We start from the raw sequence: 13,890 nt of genomic DNA, 5'->3' as shown, positions 1-13,890 counted from the left end.
TTTAATACAGCCAGATCTAGTGCTGCTCAGCATTTCGTAGCTGTCCAGCAACTAACAAAGCTGAAACTTGAATGTAAACTTCGAAATTCACAGATAGTCAATTTTTGACATCTTTCGCTGAGATAAAGTGTTTTTGGCTTCTGGCTTGCTGATCATAAGGAACATAAGCAGATCAACTAATTTCAGCTTAATACAGCCAGATCTAGTGCTGCTCAGCACTTAGGAGCTGTCCAACAACTAACAAAGCTGAAAATTGAATGTAAAGCTACAAATTCACAGATAGTCCATTTTTAACTTTTCTCGCTGAGATAAAGCGTTTTTGGCTTCTGGCTTGCTGATCATAAGGAACATAAGCAGATCAACTAATTTCAGTTTAATACAGCCAGATCTAGTGCTGATCAGCATTTAGGAGCTGTCCAACAACTAACAAAGCTGAAAATTGAATGTAAAGCTGCAAATTCACAGAACGTCCATTTTTGACTTCTTTCGCTGAGATAAAGCGTTTTTGGCTTCTGGCTTGCTGATCATAAGGAACATAAGCAGATCAACTAATTTCAGCTTAATACAGCCAGATCTAGTGCTCCTCAGCATTTCGGAGCTGTCCAACAACTAACAAAGCTGAAACTTGAATGTAAACCTCGAAATTCACAGATAGTCCATTTTTGACTTCTTTCGCTGAGATAAAGCGTTTTTGGCTTCTGGCTTACTGATCATAATCAGATCAATTAATTTCAGTTTAATACAGCCAGATCTAGTACTCCTCAGCATTTCGGAGCTGTCCAACAACTAACAAAGCTGAAACTTGAATGTAAACCTCGAAATTCACAGATAGTCCATTTTTGACTTCTTTCGCTGAGATAAAGCGTTTTTGGCTTCTGGCTTACTGATCATAATCAGATCAATTAATTTCAGTTTAATACAGCCAGATCTAGTGCTGCTCAGCATTTCGTAGCTGTCCAGCAACTAACAAAGCTGAAACTTGAATGTAAACTTCGAAATTCACAGATAGTCAATTTTTGACTTCTTTCGCTGAGATAAAGTGTTTTTGGCTTCTGGCTTGCTGATCATAAGGAACATAAGCAGATCAACTAATTTCAGTTTAATACAGCCAGATCTAGTGCTGATCAGCATTTAGGAGCTGTCCAACAACTAACAAAGCTGAAAATTGAATGTAAAGCTGCAAATTCACAGAACGTCCATTTTTGACTTCTTTCGCTGAGATAAAGCGTTTTTGGCTTCTGGCTTGCTGATCATAAGCAGATCAAGTAATTTCAGTTTAATACAGCCAGATCTAGTGCTCCTCAGCATTTCGGAGCTGTCCAACAACTAACAAAGCGGAAACTTGAATGTAAACCTCGAAATTCACAGATAGTCCATTTTCAACTTTTCTCGCTGAGATAAAGCGTTTTTGGCTTCTGGCTTGCTGATCATAAGCAGATAAACTAATTTCAGCTTAATACAGCCATATCTAGTGCAGCTCAGCATTTAGGAGCTGTCCAACAACTAACAAAGCTGAAAATTGAATGTAAAGCTGCAAATTCACAGAACGTCCATTTTTGACTTCTCTCGCTGAGATAAAGCGTTTTTGGCTTCTGGCTTGCTGATCATAAGCAGATAAACTAATTTCAGTTTAATACAGCCATATCTAGTGCAGCTCAGCATTTCGGAGCTGTCCAACAACTAACAAAGCGGAAACTTGAATGTAAACCTCGAAATTCACAGATAGTCAATTTTTGACGTCTTTCGCTGAGATAAAGCGTTTTTGGCTTCTGGCTTGCTGATCATAAGGAACATAAGCAGATCAACTAATTTCAGCTTAATACAGCCAGATCTAGTGCTGCTCAGCACTTAGGAGCTGTCCAACAACTAACAAAGCTGAAAATTGAATGTAAAGCTACAAATTCACAGATAGTCCATTTTTAACTTTTCTCGCTGAGATAAAGCGTTTTTGGCTTCTGGCTTGCTGATCATAAGGAACATAAGCAGATCAACTAATTTCAGTTTAATACAGCCAGATCTAGTGCTGATCAGCATTTAGGAGCTGTCCAACAACTAACAAAGCTGAAAATTGAATGTAAAGCTGCAAATTCACAGAACGTCCATTTTTGACTTCTTTCGCTGAGATAAAGCGTTTTTGGCTTCTGGCTTGCTGATCATAAGGAACATAAGCAGATCAACTAATTTCAGCTTAATACAGCCAGATCTAGTGCTCCTCAGCATTTCGGAGCTGTCCAACAACTAACAAAGCTGAAACTTGAATGTAAACCTCGAAATTCACAGATAGTCCATTTTTGACTTCTTTCGCTGAGATAAAGCGTTTTTGGCTTCTGGCTTACTGATCATAATCAGATCAATTAATTTCAGTTTAATACAGCCAGATCTAGTACTCCTCAGCATTTCGGAGCTGTCCAACAACTAACAAAGCTGAAACTTGAATGTAAACCTCGAAATTCACAGATAGTCCATTTTTGACTTCTTTCGCTGAGATAAAGCGTTTTTGGCTTCTGGCTTGCTGATCATAAGGAACATAAGCAGATCAACTAATTTCAGCTTAATACAGCCAGATCTAGTGCTCCTCAGCATTTCGGAGCTGTCCAACAACTAACAAAGCTGAAACTTGAATGTAAACCTCGAAATTCACAGATAGTCCATTTTTGACTTCTTTCGCTGAGATAAAGCGTTTTTGGCTTCTGGCTTACTGATCATAATCAGATCAATTAATTTCAGTTTAATACAGCCAGATCTAGTGCTGCTCAGCATTTCGTAGCTGTCCAGCAACTAACAAAGCTGAAACTTGAATGTAAACTTCGAAATTCACAGATAGTCAATTTTTGACTTCTTTCGCTGAGATAAAGTGTTTTTGGCTTCTGGCTTGCTGATCATAAGGAACATAAGCAGATCAACTAATTTCAGTTTAATACAGCCAGATCTAGTGCTGATCAGCATTTAGGAGCTGTCCAACAACTAACAAAGCTGAAAATTGAATGTAAAGCTGCAAATTCACAGAACGTCCATTTTTGACTTCTTTCGCTGAGATAAAGCGTTTTTGGCTTCTGGCTTGCTGATCATAAGCAGATCAAGTAATTTCAGTTTAATACAGCCAGATCTAGTGCTCCTCAGCATTTCGGAGCTGTCCAACAACTAACAAAGCGGAAACTTGAATGTAAACCTCGAAATTCACAGATAGTCCATTTTCAACTTTTCTCGCTGAGATAAAGCGTTTTTGGCTTCTGGCTTGCTGATCATAAGCAGATAAACTAATTTCAGCTTAATACAGCCATATCTAGTGCAGCTCAGCATTTAGGAGCTGTCCAACAACTAACAAAGCTGAAAATTGAATGTAAAGCTGCAAATTCACAGAACGTCCATTTTTGACTTCTCTCGCTGAGATAAAGCGTTTTTGGCTTCTGGCTTGCTGATCATAAGCAGATAAACTAATTTCAGTTTAATACAGCCATATCTAGTGCAGCTCAGCATTTCGGAGCTGTCCAACAACTAACAAAGCGGAAACTTGAATGTAAACCTCGAAATTCACAGATAGTCAATTTTTGACGTCTTTCGCTGAGATAAAGCGTTTTTGGCTTCTGGCTTGCTGATCATAATCAGATCAATTAATTTCAGTTTAATACAGCCAGATCTAGTGCTCCTCAGCATTTCGGAGCTGTCCAACAACTAACAAAGCGGAAACTTGAATGTAAACCTCGAAATTCACAGATAGTCCATTTTCAACTTTTCTCGCTGAGATAAAGCGTTTTTGGCTTCTGGCTTGCTGATCATAAGCAGATAAACTAATTTCAGTTTAATACAGCCATATCTAGTGCAGCTCAGCATTTAGGAGCTGTCCAACAACTAACAAAGCTGAAACTTGAATGTAAACCTCGAAATTCACAGATAGTCAATTTTTGACTTCTTTCGCTGAGATAAAGCGTTTTTGGCTTCTGGCTTGCTGATCATAATCAGAACAATTAATTTCAGTTTAATACAGCCAGATCTAGTCCTCCTCAGCATTTAGGAGCTGTCCAACAACTAACAAAGCTGAAAATTGAATGTAAAGCTACAAATTAACAGATAGTCCATTTTTAACTTTTCTCGCTGAGATAAAGCGTTTTTGGCTTCTGGCTTGCTGATCATAAGCAGATCAAGTAATTTCAGTTTAATACAGCCAGATCTAGTGCTGCTCAGCATTTCGTAGCTGTCCAGCAACTAACAAAGCTGAAACTTGAATGTAAACTTCGAAATTCACAGATAGTCAATTTTTGACTTCTTTCGCTGAGATAAAGCGTTTTTGGCTTCTGGCTTGCTGATCATAAGCAGAGCAAGTAATTTCAGTTTAATACAGCCAGATCTAGTGCTCCTCAGCATTTCGGAGCTGTCCAACAACTAACAAAGCTGAAACTTGAATGTAAACCTCGAAATTCACAGATAGTCCATTTTTAACTTTTCTCGCTGAGACAAAGCGTTTTTGGCTTCTGGCTTGCTGATCATAAGGAACATAAGCAGATCAACTAATTTCAGTTTAATACAGCCAGATCTAGTGCTGCTCAGCATTTAGGAGCTGTCCAACAACTAACAAAGCTGAAAATTGAATGTAAAGCTGCAAATTCACAGAACGTCCATTTTTGACTTCTCTCGCTGAGATAAAGCGTTTTTGGCTTCTGGCTTGCTGATCATAAGCAGATAAACTAATTTATGTTTAATACAGCCATATCTAGTGCAGCTCAGCATTTAGGAGCTGTCCAACAACTAACAAAGCTGAAACTTGAATGTAAACCTCGAAATTCACAGATAGTCAATTTTTGACTTCTTTCGCTGAGATAAAGGGTTTTTTGCTTCTGGCTTGCTGATCATAATCAGATCAATTAATTTCAGTTTAATACAGCCAGATCTAGTCCTCCTCAGCATTTAGGAGCTGTCCAACAACTAACAAAGCTGAAAATTGAATGTAAACTACAAATTCACAGATAGTCCATTTTTAACTTTTCTCGCTGAAATAAAGCGTTTTTGGCTTCTGGCTTGCTGATCATAAGCAGATCAAGTAATTTCAGTTTAATACAGCCAGATCTAGTGCTGCTCAGCATTTCGTAGCTGTCCAGCAACTAACAAAGCTGAAACTTGAATGTAAACTTCGAAATTCACAGATAGTCAATTGTTGACTTCTTTCGCTGAGATAAAGCGTTTTTGGCTTCTGGCTTGCTGATCATAAGCAGAGCAAGTAATTTCAGTTTAATACAGCCAGATCTAGTCCTCCTCAGCATTTAGGAGCTGTCCAAAAACTAACAAAGCTGAAAATTGAATGTAAACTACAAATTCACAGATAGTCCACTTTTAACTTTTCTCGCTGAGATAAAGCGTTTTTGGCTTCTGGCTTGCTGATCATAAGCAGATCAATTAATTTCAGTTTAATACAGCCATATCTAGTCCTCCTCAGCATTTCGTAGCTGTCCAGCAACTAACAAAGCTGAAAATTGAATGTAAACTTCGAAATTCACAGATAGTCCATTTTTCACTTTTCTCGCTGAGATAAAGCGTTTTTGGCTTCTGGCTTGCTGATCATAAGCAGATCAAGTAATTTCAGTTTAATACAGCCAGATCTAGTGCTGCTCAGCATTTCGTAGCTGTCCAGCAACTAACAAAGCTGAAACTTGAATGTAAACCTCGAAATTCACAGATAGTCCATTTTTAACTTTTCTCGCTGAGACAAAGCGTTTTTGGCTTCTGGCTTGCTGATCATAAGCAGATAAACTAATTTCAGTTTAATACAGCCATATCTAGTGCAGCTCAGCATTTAGGAGCTGTCCAACAACTAACAAAGCTGAAACTTGATTGTAAACCTCGAAATTCACAGATAGTCAATTTTTGACTTCTTTCGCTGAGATAAAGGGTTTTTGGCTTCTGGCTTGCTGATCATAATCAGATCAATTAATTTCAGTTTAATACAGCCAGATCTAGTGCTGCTCAGCATTTCGTAGCTGTACAGCAACTAACAAAGCTGAAACTTGAATGTAAACTTCGAAATTCACAGATAGTCAATTTTTGACTTCTTTCGCTGAGATAAAGCGTTTTTGGCTTCTGGCTTGCTGATCATAAGGAACATAAGCAGTTCAACTAATTTCAGCTTAATACAGCCAGATCTAGTCCTCCTCAGCATTTAGGAGCTGTCCAACAACTAACAAAGCTGAAAATTGAATGTAAAGCTACAAATTCAAAGATAGTCCATTTTTAACTTTTCTCGCTGAGATAAAGCGTTTTTGGCTTCTGGCTTGCTGATCATAAGGAACATAAGCAGATCAACTAATTTCAGTTTAATACAGCCAGATCTAGTGCTGCTCAGCATTTAGGAGCTGTCCAACAACTAACAAAGCTGAAAATTGAATGTAAAGCTGCAAATTCACAGAACGTCCATTTTTGACTTCTCTCGCTGAGATAAAGCGTTTTTGGCTTCTGGCTTGCTGATCATAAGCAGATAAACTAATTTATGTTTAATACAGCCATATCTAGTGCAGCTCAGCATTTAGGAGCTGTCCAACAACTAACAAAGCTGAAACTTGAATGTAAACCTTGAAATTCACAGATAGTCAATTTTTGACTTCTTTCGCTGAGAAATAGCGTTTTTGGCTTCTGGCTTGCTGATCATAATCAGATCAATTAATTTCAGTTTAATACAGCCAGATCTAGTCCTCCTCAGCATTTAGGAGCTGTCCAACAACTAACAAAGCTGAAAATTGAATGTAAACTACAAATTCACAGATAGTCCATTTTTAACTTTTATCGCTGAGATAAAGCGTTTTTGGCTTCTGGCTTGCTGATCATAATCAGATCAATTAATTTCAGTTTAATACAGCCAGATCTAGTGCTGCTCAGCATTTAGGAGCTGTCCAACAACTAACAAAGCTGAAAATTGAATGTAAAGCTGCAAATTCACAGAACGTCCATTTTTTTACTTCTCTCGCTGAGATAAAGCGTTTATGGCTTCTGGCTTGCTGATCATAAGCAGATAAACTAATTTCAGTTTAATACAGCCATATCTAGTGCAGCTCAGCATTTAGGAGCTGTCCAACAACTAACAAAGCTGAAACTTGAATGTAAACCTCGAAATTCACAGATAGTCAATTTTTGACTTCTTTCGCTGAGATAAAGGGTTTTTGGCTTCTGGCTTGCTGATCATAATCAGATCAATTAATTTCAGTTTAATACAGCCAGATCTAGTCCTCCTCAGCATTTAGGAGCTGTCCAACAACTAACAATGCTGAAAATTGAATGTAAAGCTACAAATTCACAGATAGTCCATTTTTAACTTTTCTCGCTGAGATAAAGCGTTTTTGGCTTCTGGCTTGCTGATCATAAGCAGATCAAGTAATTTCAGTTTAATACAGCCAGATCTAGTGCTGCTCAGCATTTCGTAGCTGTACAGCAACTAACAAAGCTGAAACTTGAATGTAAACTTCGAAATTCACAGATAGTCAATTTTTGACTTCTTTCGCTGAGATAAAGCGTTTTTGGCTTCTGGCTTGCTGATCATAAGGAACATAAGCAGTTCAACTAATTTCAGCTTAATACAGCCAGATCTAGTCCTCCTCAGCATTTAGGAGCTGTCCAACAACTAACAAAGCTGAAAATTGAATGTAAAGCTACAAATTCAAAGATAGTCCATTTTTAACTTTTCTCGCTGAGATAAAGCGTTTTTGGCTTCTGGCTTGCTGATCATAAGGTACATAAGCAGATCAACTAATTTCAGTTTAATACAGCCAGATCTAGTGCTGCTCAGCATTTCGGAGCTGTCCAACAACTAACAAAGCTGAAAATTGAATGTAAAGCTGCAAATTCACAGAACGTCCATTTTTGACTTCTCTCGCTGAGATAAAGCGTTTTTGGCTTCTGGCTTGCTGATCATAAGGTACATAAGCAGATCAACTAATTTCAGTTTAATACAGCCATATCTAGTGCAGCTCAGCATTTAGGAGCTGTCCAACAACTAACAAAGCTGAAACTTGAATGTAAACCTTGAAATTCACAGATAGTCAATTTTTGACTTCTATCGCTGAGAAAAAGCGTTTTTGGCTTCTGGCTTGCTGATCATAAGCAGATCAACTAATTTCAGTTTAATACAGCCAGATCTAGTGCTGCTCAGCATTTCGGAGCTGTCCAACAACTAACAAAGCTGAAAATTGAATGTAAAGCTGCAAATTCACAGAACGTCCATTTTTGACTTCTCTCGCTGAGATAAAGCGTTTTTGGCTTCTGGCTTGCTGATCATAAGGTACATAAGCAGATCAACTAATTTCAGTTTAATACAGCCATATCTAGTGCAGCTCAGCATTTAGGAGCTGTCCAACAACTAACAAAGCTGAAACTTGAATGTAAACCTTGAAATTCACAGATAGTCAATTTTTGACTTCTATCGCTGAGAAAAAGCGTTTTTGGCTTCTGGCTTGCTGATCATAATCAGATCAATTAATTTCAGTTTAATACAGCCAGATCTAGTCCTCCTCAGCATTTAGGAGCTGTCCAACAACTAACAAAGCTGAAAATTGAATGTAAACTTCGAAATTCACAGATAGTCCATTTTTGACTTCTTTCGCTGAGATAAAGCGGTTTTGGCTTCTGGCTTGCTGATCATAAGGAACATAAGCAGATCAACTAATTTCAGTTTAATACAGCCAGATCTAGTGCTGCTCAGCATTTAGGAGCTGTCCAACAACTAACAAAGCTGAAAATTGAATGTAAAGCTGCAAATTCACAGAACGTCCATTTTTGACTTCTCTCGCTGAGATAAAGCGTTTTTGGCTTCTGGCTTGCTGATCATAAGGAACATAAGCAGATCAACTAATTTCAGTTTAATACAGTCAGATCTAGTCCTCCTCAGCATTTAGGAGCTGTCCAACAACTAACAAAGCTGAAAATTGAATGTAAAGCTACAAATTCACAGAACGTCCATTTTTGACTTCTCTCGCTGAGATAAAGCGTTTTTGGCTTCTGGCTTGCTGATCATAATCAGATCAATTAATTTCAGTTTAATACAGCCAGATCTAGTGCTGCTCAGCATTTCGTAGCTGTCCAGCAACTAACAAAGCTGAAACTTGAATGTAAACTTCGAAATTCACAGATAGTCAATTGTTGACTTCTTTCGCTGAGATAAAGCGTTTTTGGCTTCTGGCTTGCTGATCATAAGCAGAGCAAGTAATTTCAGTTTAATACAGCCAGATCTAGTGCTCCTCAGCATTTCGGAGCTGTCCAACAACTAACAAAGCTGAAACTTGAATGTAAACCTCGAAATTCACAGATAGTCCATTTTTAACTTTTCTCGCTGAGACAAAGCGTTTTTGGCTTCTGGCTTGCTGATCATAAGGAACATAAGCAGATCAACTAATTTCAGTTTAATACAGCCAGATCTAGTGCTGCTCAGCATTTAGGAGCTGTCCAACAACTAACAAAGCTGAAAATTGAATGTAAACTACAAATTCACAGATAGTCCATTTTTAACTTTTCTCGCTGAGATAAAGCGTTTTTGGCTTCTGGCTTGCTGATCATAAGCAGAGCAAGTAATTTCAGTTTAATACAGCCAGATCTAGTGCTCCTCAGCATTTCGGAGCTGTCCAACAACTAACAAAGCTGAAACTTGAATGTAAACCTCGAAATTCACAGATAGTCCATTTTTAACTTTTCTCGCTGAGACAAAGCGTTTTTGGCTTCTGGCTTGCTGATCATAAGGAACATAAGCAGATCAACTAATTTCAGTTTAATACAGCCAGATCTAGTGCTGCTCAGCATTTAGGAGCTGTCCAACAACTAACAAAGCTGAAAATTGAATGTAAACTACAAATTCACAGATAGTCCATTTTTAACCTTTCTCGCTGAGATAAAGCGTTTTTGGCTTCTGGCTTGCTGATCATAAGCAGAGCAAGTAATTTCAGTTTAATACAGCCAGATCTAGTGCTCCTCAGCATTTCGGAGCTGTCCAACAACTAACAAAGCTGAAACTTGAATGTAAACCTCGAAATTCACAGATAGTCCATTTTTAACTTTTCTCGCTGAGACAAAGCGTTTTTGGCTTCTGGCTTGCTGATCATAAGCAGATCAAGTAATTTCAGTTTAATACAGCCAGATCTAGTGCTGCTCAGCATTTCGTAGCTGTCCAGCAACTAACAAAGCTGAAAATTGAATGTAAAGCTACAAATTCAAAGATAGTCCATTTTTAACTTTTCTCGCTGAGATAAAGCGTTTTTGGCTTCTGGCTTGCTGATCATAAGGAACATAAGCAGATCAAGTAATTTCAGTTTAATACAGCCAGATCTAGTGCTGCTCAGCATTTAGGAGCTGTCCAACAACTAACAAAGCTGAAACTTGAATGTAAACCTTGAAATTCACAGATAGTCAATTTTTGACTTCTTTCGCTGAGAAATAGCGTTTTTGGCTTCTGGCTTGCTGATCATAATCAGATCAATTAATTTCAGTTTAATACAGCCAGATCTAGTCCTCCTCAGCATTTAGGAGCTGTCCAACAACTAACAAAGCTGAAAATTGAATGTAAACTACAAATTCACAGATAGTCCATTTTTAACTTTTATCGCTGAGATAAAGCGTTTTTGGCTTCTGGCTTGCTGATCATAAGCAGATCAAGTAATTTCAGTTTAATACAGCCAGATCTAGTGCTGCTCAGCATTTCGTAGCTGTCCAGCAACTAACAAAGCTGAAAATTGAATGTAAACTTCGAAATTCACAGATAGTCCATTTTTAACTTTTCTCGCTGAGATAAAGCGTTTTTGGCTTCTGGCTTGCTGATCATAAGCAGATCAAGTAATTTCAGTTTAATACAGCCAGATCTAGTGCTGCTCAGCATTTCGTAGCTGTCCAGCAACTAACAAAGCTGAAACTTGAATGTAAACTTCGAAATTCACAGATAGTCAATTGTTGACTTCTTTCGCTGAGATAAAGCGTTTTTGGCTTCTGGCTTGCTGATCATAAGCAGAGCAAGTAATTTCAGTTTAATACAGCCAGATCTAGTGCTCCTCACCATTTCGGAGCTGTCCAACAACTAACAAAGCTGAAACTTGAATGTAAACCTCGAAATTCACAGATAGTCCATTTTTAACTTTTCTCGCTGAGACAAAGCGTTTTTGGCTTCTGGCTTGCTGATCATAAGGAACATAAGCAGATCAACTAATTTCAGTTTAATACAGCCAGATCTAGTCCTCCTCAGCATTTAGGAGCTGTCCAACAACTAACAAAGCTGAAAATTTAATGTAAAGCTACAAATTCACAGATAGTCCATTTTTAACTTTTCTCGCTGAGATAAAGCGTTTTTGGCTTCTGGCTTGCTGATCATAATCAGATCAATTAATTTCATTTTAATACAGCCAGATCTAGTCCTCCTCAGCATTTAGGAGCTGTCCAACAACTAACAAAGCTGAAAATTGAATGTAAACTACAAATTCACAGATAGTCCATTTTTAACTTTCTCGCTGAGATAAAGCGTTTTTGGCTTCTGGCTTGCTGATCATAAGCAGATCAAGTAATTTCAGTTTAATACAGCCAGATCTAGTGCTGCTCAGCATTTCGTAGCTGTCCAGCAACTAACAAAGCTGAAACTTGAATGTAAACTTCGAAATTCACAGATAGTCAATTTTTGACTTCTTTCGCTGAGATAAAGCGGTTTTGGCTTCTGGCTTGCTGATCATAAGGAACATAAGCAGATCAACTAATTTCAGTTTAATACAGCCAGATCTAGTGCTGCTCAGCATTTAGGAGCTGTCCAACAACTAACAAAGCTGAAAATTGAATGTAAAGCTGCAAATTCACAGAACGTCCATTTTTGACTTCTCTCGCTGAGATAAAGCGTTTTTGGCTTCTGGCTTGCTGATCATAAGCAGATAAACTAATTTATGTTTAATACAGCCATATCTAGTGCAGTTCAGCATTTAGGAGCTGTCCAACAACTAACAGAGCTGAAACTTGAATGTAAACCTCGAAATTCACAGATAGTCAATTTTTGACTTCTTTCGCTGAGATAAAGCGTTTTTGGCTTCTGGCTTGCTGATCATAATCAGATTAATTAATTTCAGTTTAATACAGCCAGATCTAGTCCTCCTCAGCATTTAGGAGCTGTCCAACAACAAAGCTGAAAATTGAATGTAAAGCTGCAAATTCACAGAACGTCCATTTTTGACTTCTCTCGCTGAGATAAAGCGTTTTTGGCTTCTGGCTTGCTGATCATAATCAGATCAATTAATTTCAGTTTAATACAGCCAGATCTAGTCCTCCTCAGCATTTAGGAGCTGTCCAACAACTAACAAAGCTGAAAATTGAATGTAAACTACAAATTCACAGATAGTCCATTTTTAACTTTTCTCGCTGAGATAAAGCGTTTTTGGCTTCTGGCTTGCTGATCATAAGCAGAGCAAGTAATTTCAGTTTAATACAGCCAGATCTAGTGCTCCTCAGCATTTCGGAGCTGTCCAACAACTAACAAAGCTGAAACTTGAATGTAAACCTCGAAATTCACAGATAGTCCATTTCTAACTTTTCTCGCTGAGACAAAGCGTTTTTGGCTTCTGGCTTGCTGATCATAAGGAACATAAGCAGATCAACTAATTTCAGTTTAATACAGCCAGATCTAGTGCTGCTCAGCATTTAGGAGCTGTCCAACAACTAACAAAGCTGAAAATTGAATGTAAAGCTGCAAATTCACAGAACGTCCATTGTTGACTTCTTTCGCTGAGATAAAGCGTTTTTGGCTTCTGGCTTGCTGATCATAAGCAGATCAAGTAATTTCAGTTTAATACAGCCATATCTAGTGCAGCTCTGCATTTAGGAGCTGTCCAACAACTAACAAAGCTGAAACTTGAATGTAAACCTCGAAATTCACAGATAGTCAATTTTTGACTCCTTTGGCTGAGATAAAGCGTTTTTGGCCTTTGGCTTGCTGATCATAATCAGATTAATTAATTTCAGTTTAATACAGCCAGATCTAGTCCTCCTCAGCATTTAGGAGCTGTCCAACAACTAACAAAGCTGAAAATTGAATGTAAAGCTACAAATTCACAGATAGTCCATTTTTAACTTTTCTCGCTGAGATAAAGCGTTTTTGGCTTCTGGCTTGCTGATCATAAGCAGATCAAGTCATTTCAGTTTAATACAGCCAGATCTAGTGCTGCTCAGCATTTCGTAGCTGTCCAGCAACTAACAAAGCTGAAACTTGAATGTAAACCTCGAGATTCACAGATAGTCAATTTTTGACTTCTTTCGCTGAGATAAAGCGTTTTTGGCTTCTGGCTTGCTGATCATAATCAGATCAACTAATTTCAGCTTAATACAGCCAGATCTAGTCCTCCTCAGCATTTAGGAGCTGTCCAACAACTAACAAAGCTGAAAATTGAATGTAAAGCTACAAATTCAAAGATAGTCCATTTTTAACTTCTCTCGCTGAGACAAAGCGTTTTTGGCTTCTGGCTTGCTGATCATAAGGAACATAAGCAGATCAACTAATTTCAGTTTAATACAGCCAGATCTAGTGCTGCTCAGCATTTAGGAGCTGTCCAACAACTAACAAAGCTGAAAATTGAATGTAAAGCTGCAAATTCACAGAACGTCCATTTTTGACTTCTCTCGCTGAGATAAAGCGTTTTTGGCTTCTGGCTTGCTGATCATAATCAGATCAATTAATTTCAGTTTAATACAGCCAGATCTAGTCCTCCTCAGCATTTAGGAGCTGTCCAACAACTAACAAAGCTGAAAATTGAATGTAAACTACAAATTCACGGATAGTCCATTTTTAACTTTTCTCGCTGAGATAAAGCGTTTTTGGCTTCTGGCTTGCTGATCATAAGCAGATCAAGTAATTTCAGTTTAATACAGCCAGATCTAGTCCTCCTCAGTATTTAGGAGCTGTCCAAC

Source organism: Poecilia mexicana, unplaced genomic scaffold (assembly GCF_051168715.1).
Source record: "Poecilia mexicana isolate PSO_F unplaced genomic scaffold, ASM5116871v1 scaffold_8, whole genome shotgun sequence".
NCBI lineage: Eukaryota > Metazoa > Chordata > Actinopteri > Cyprinodontiformes > Poeciliidae > Poecilia > Poecilia mexicana.
Note: the sequence above shows the minus strand (reverse complement) of the source record.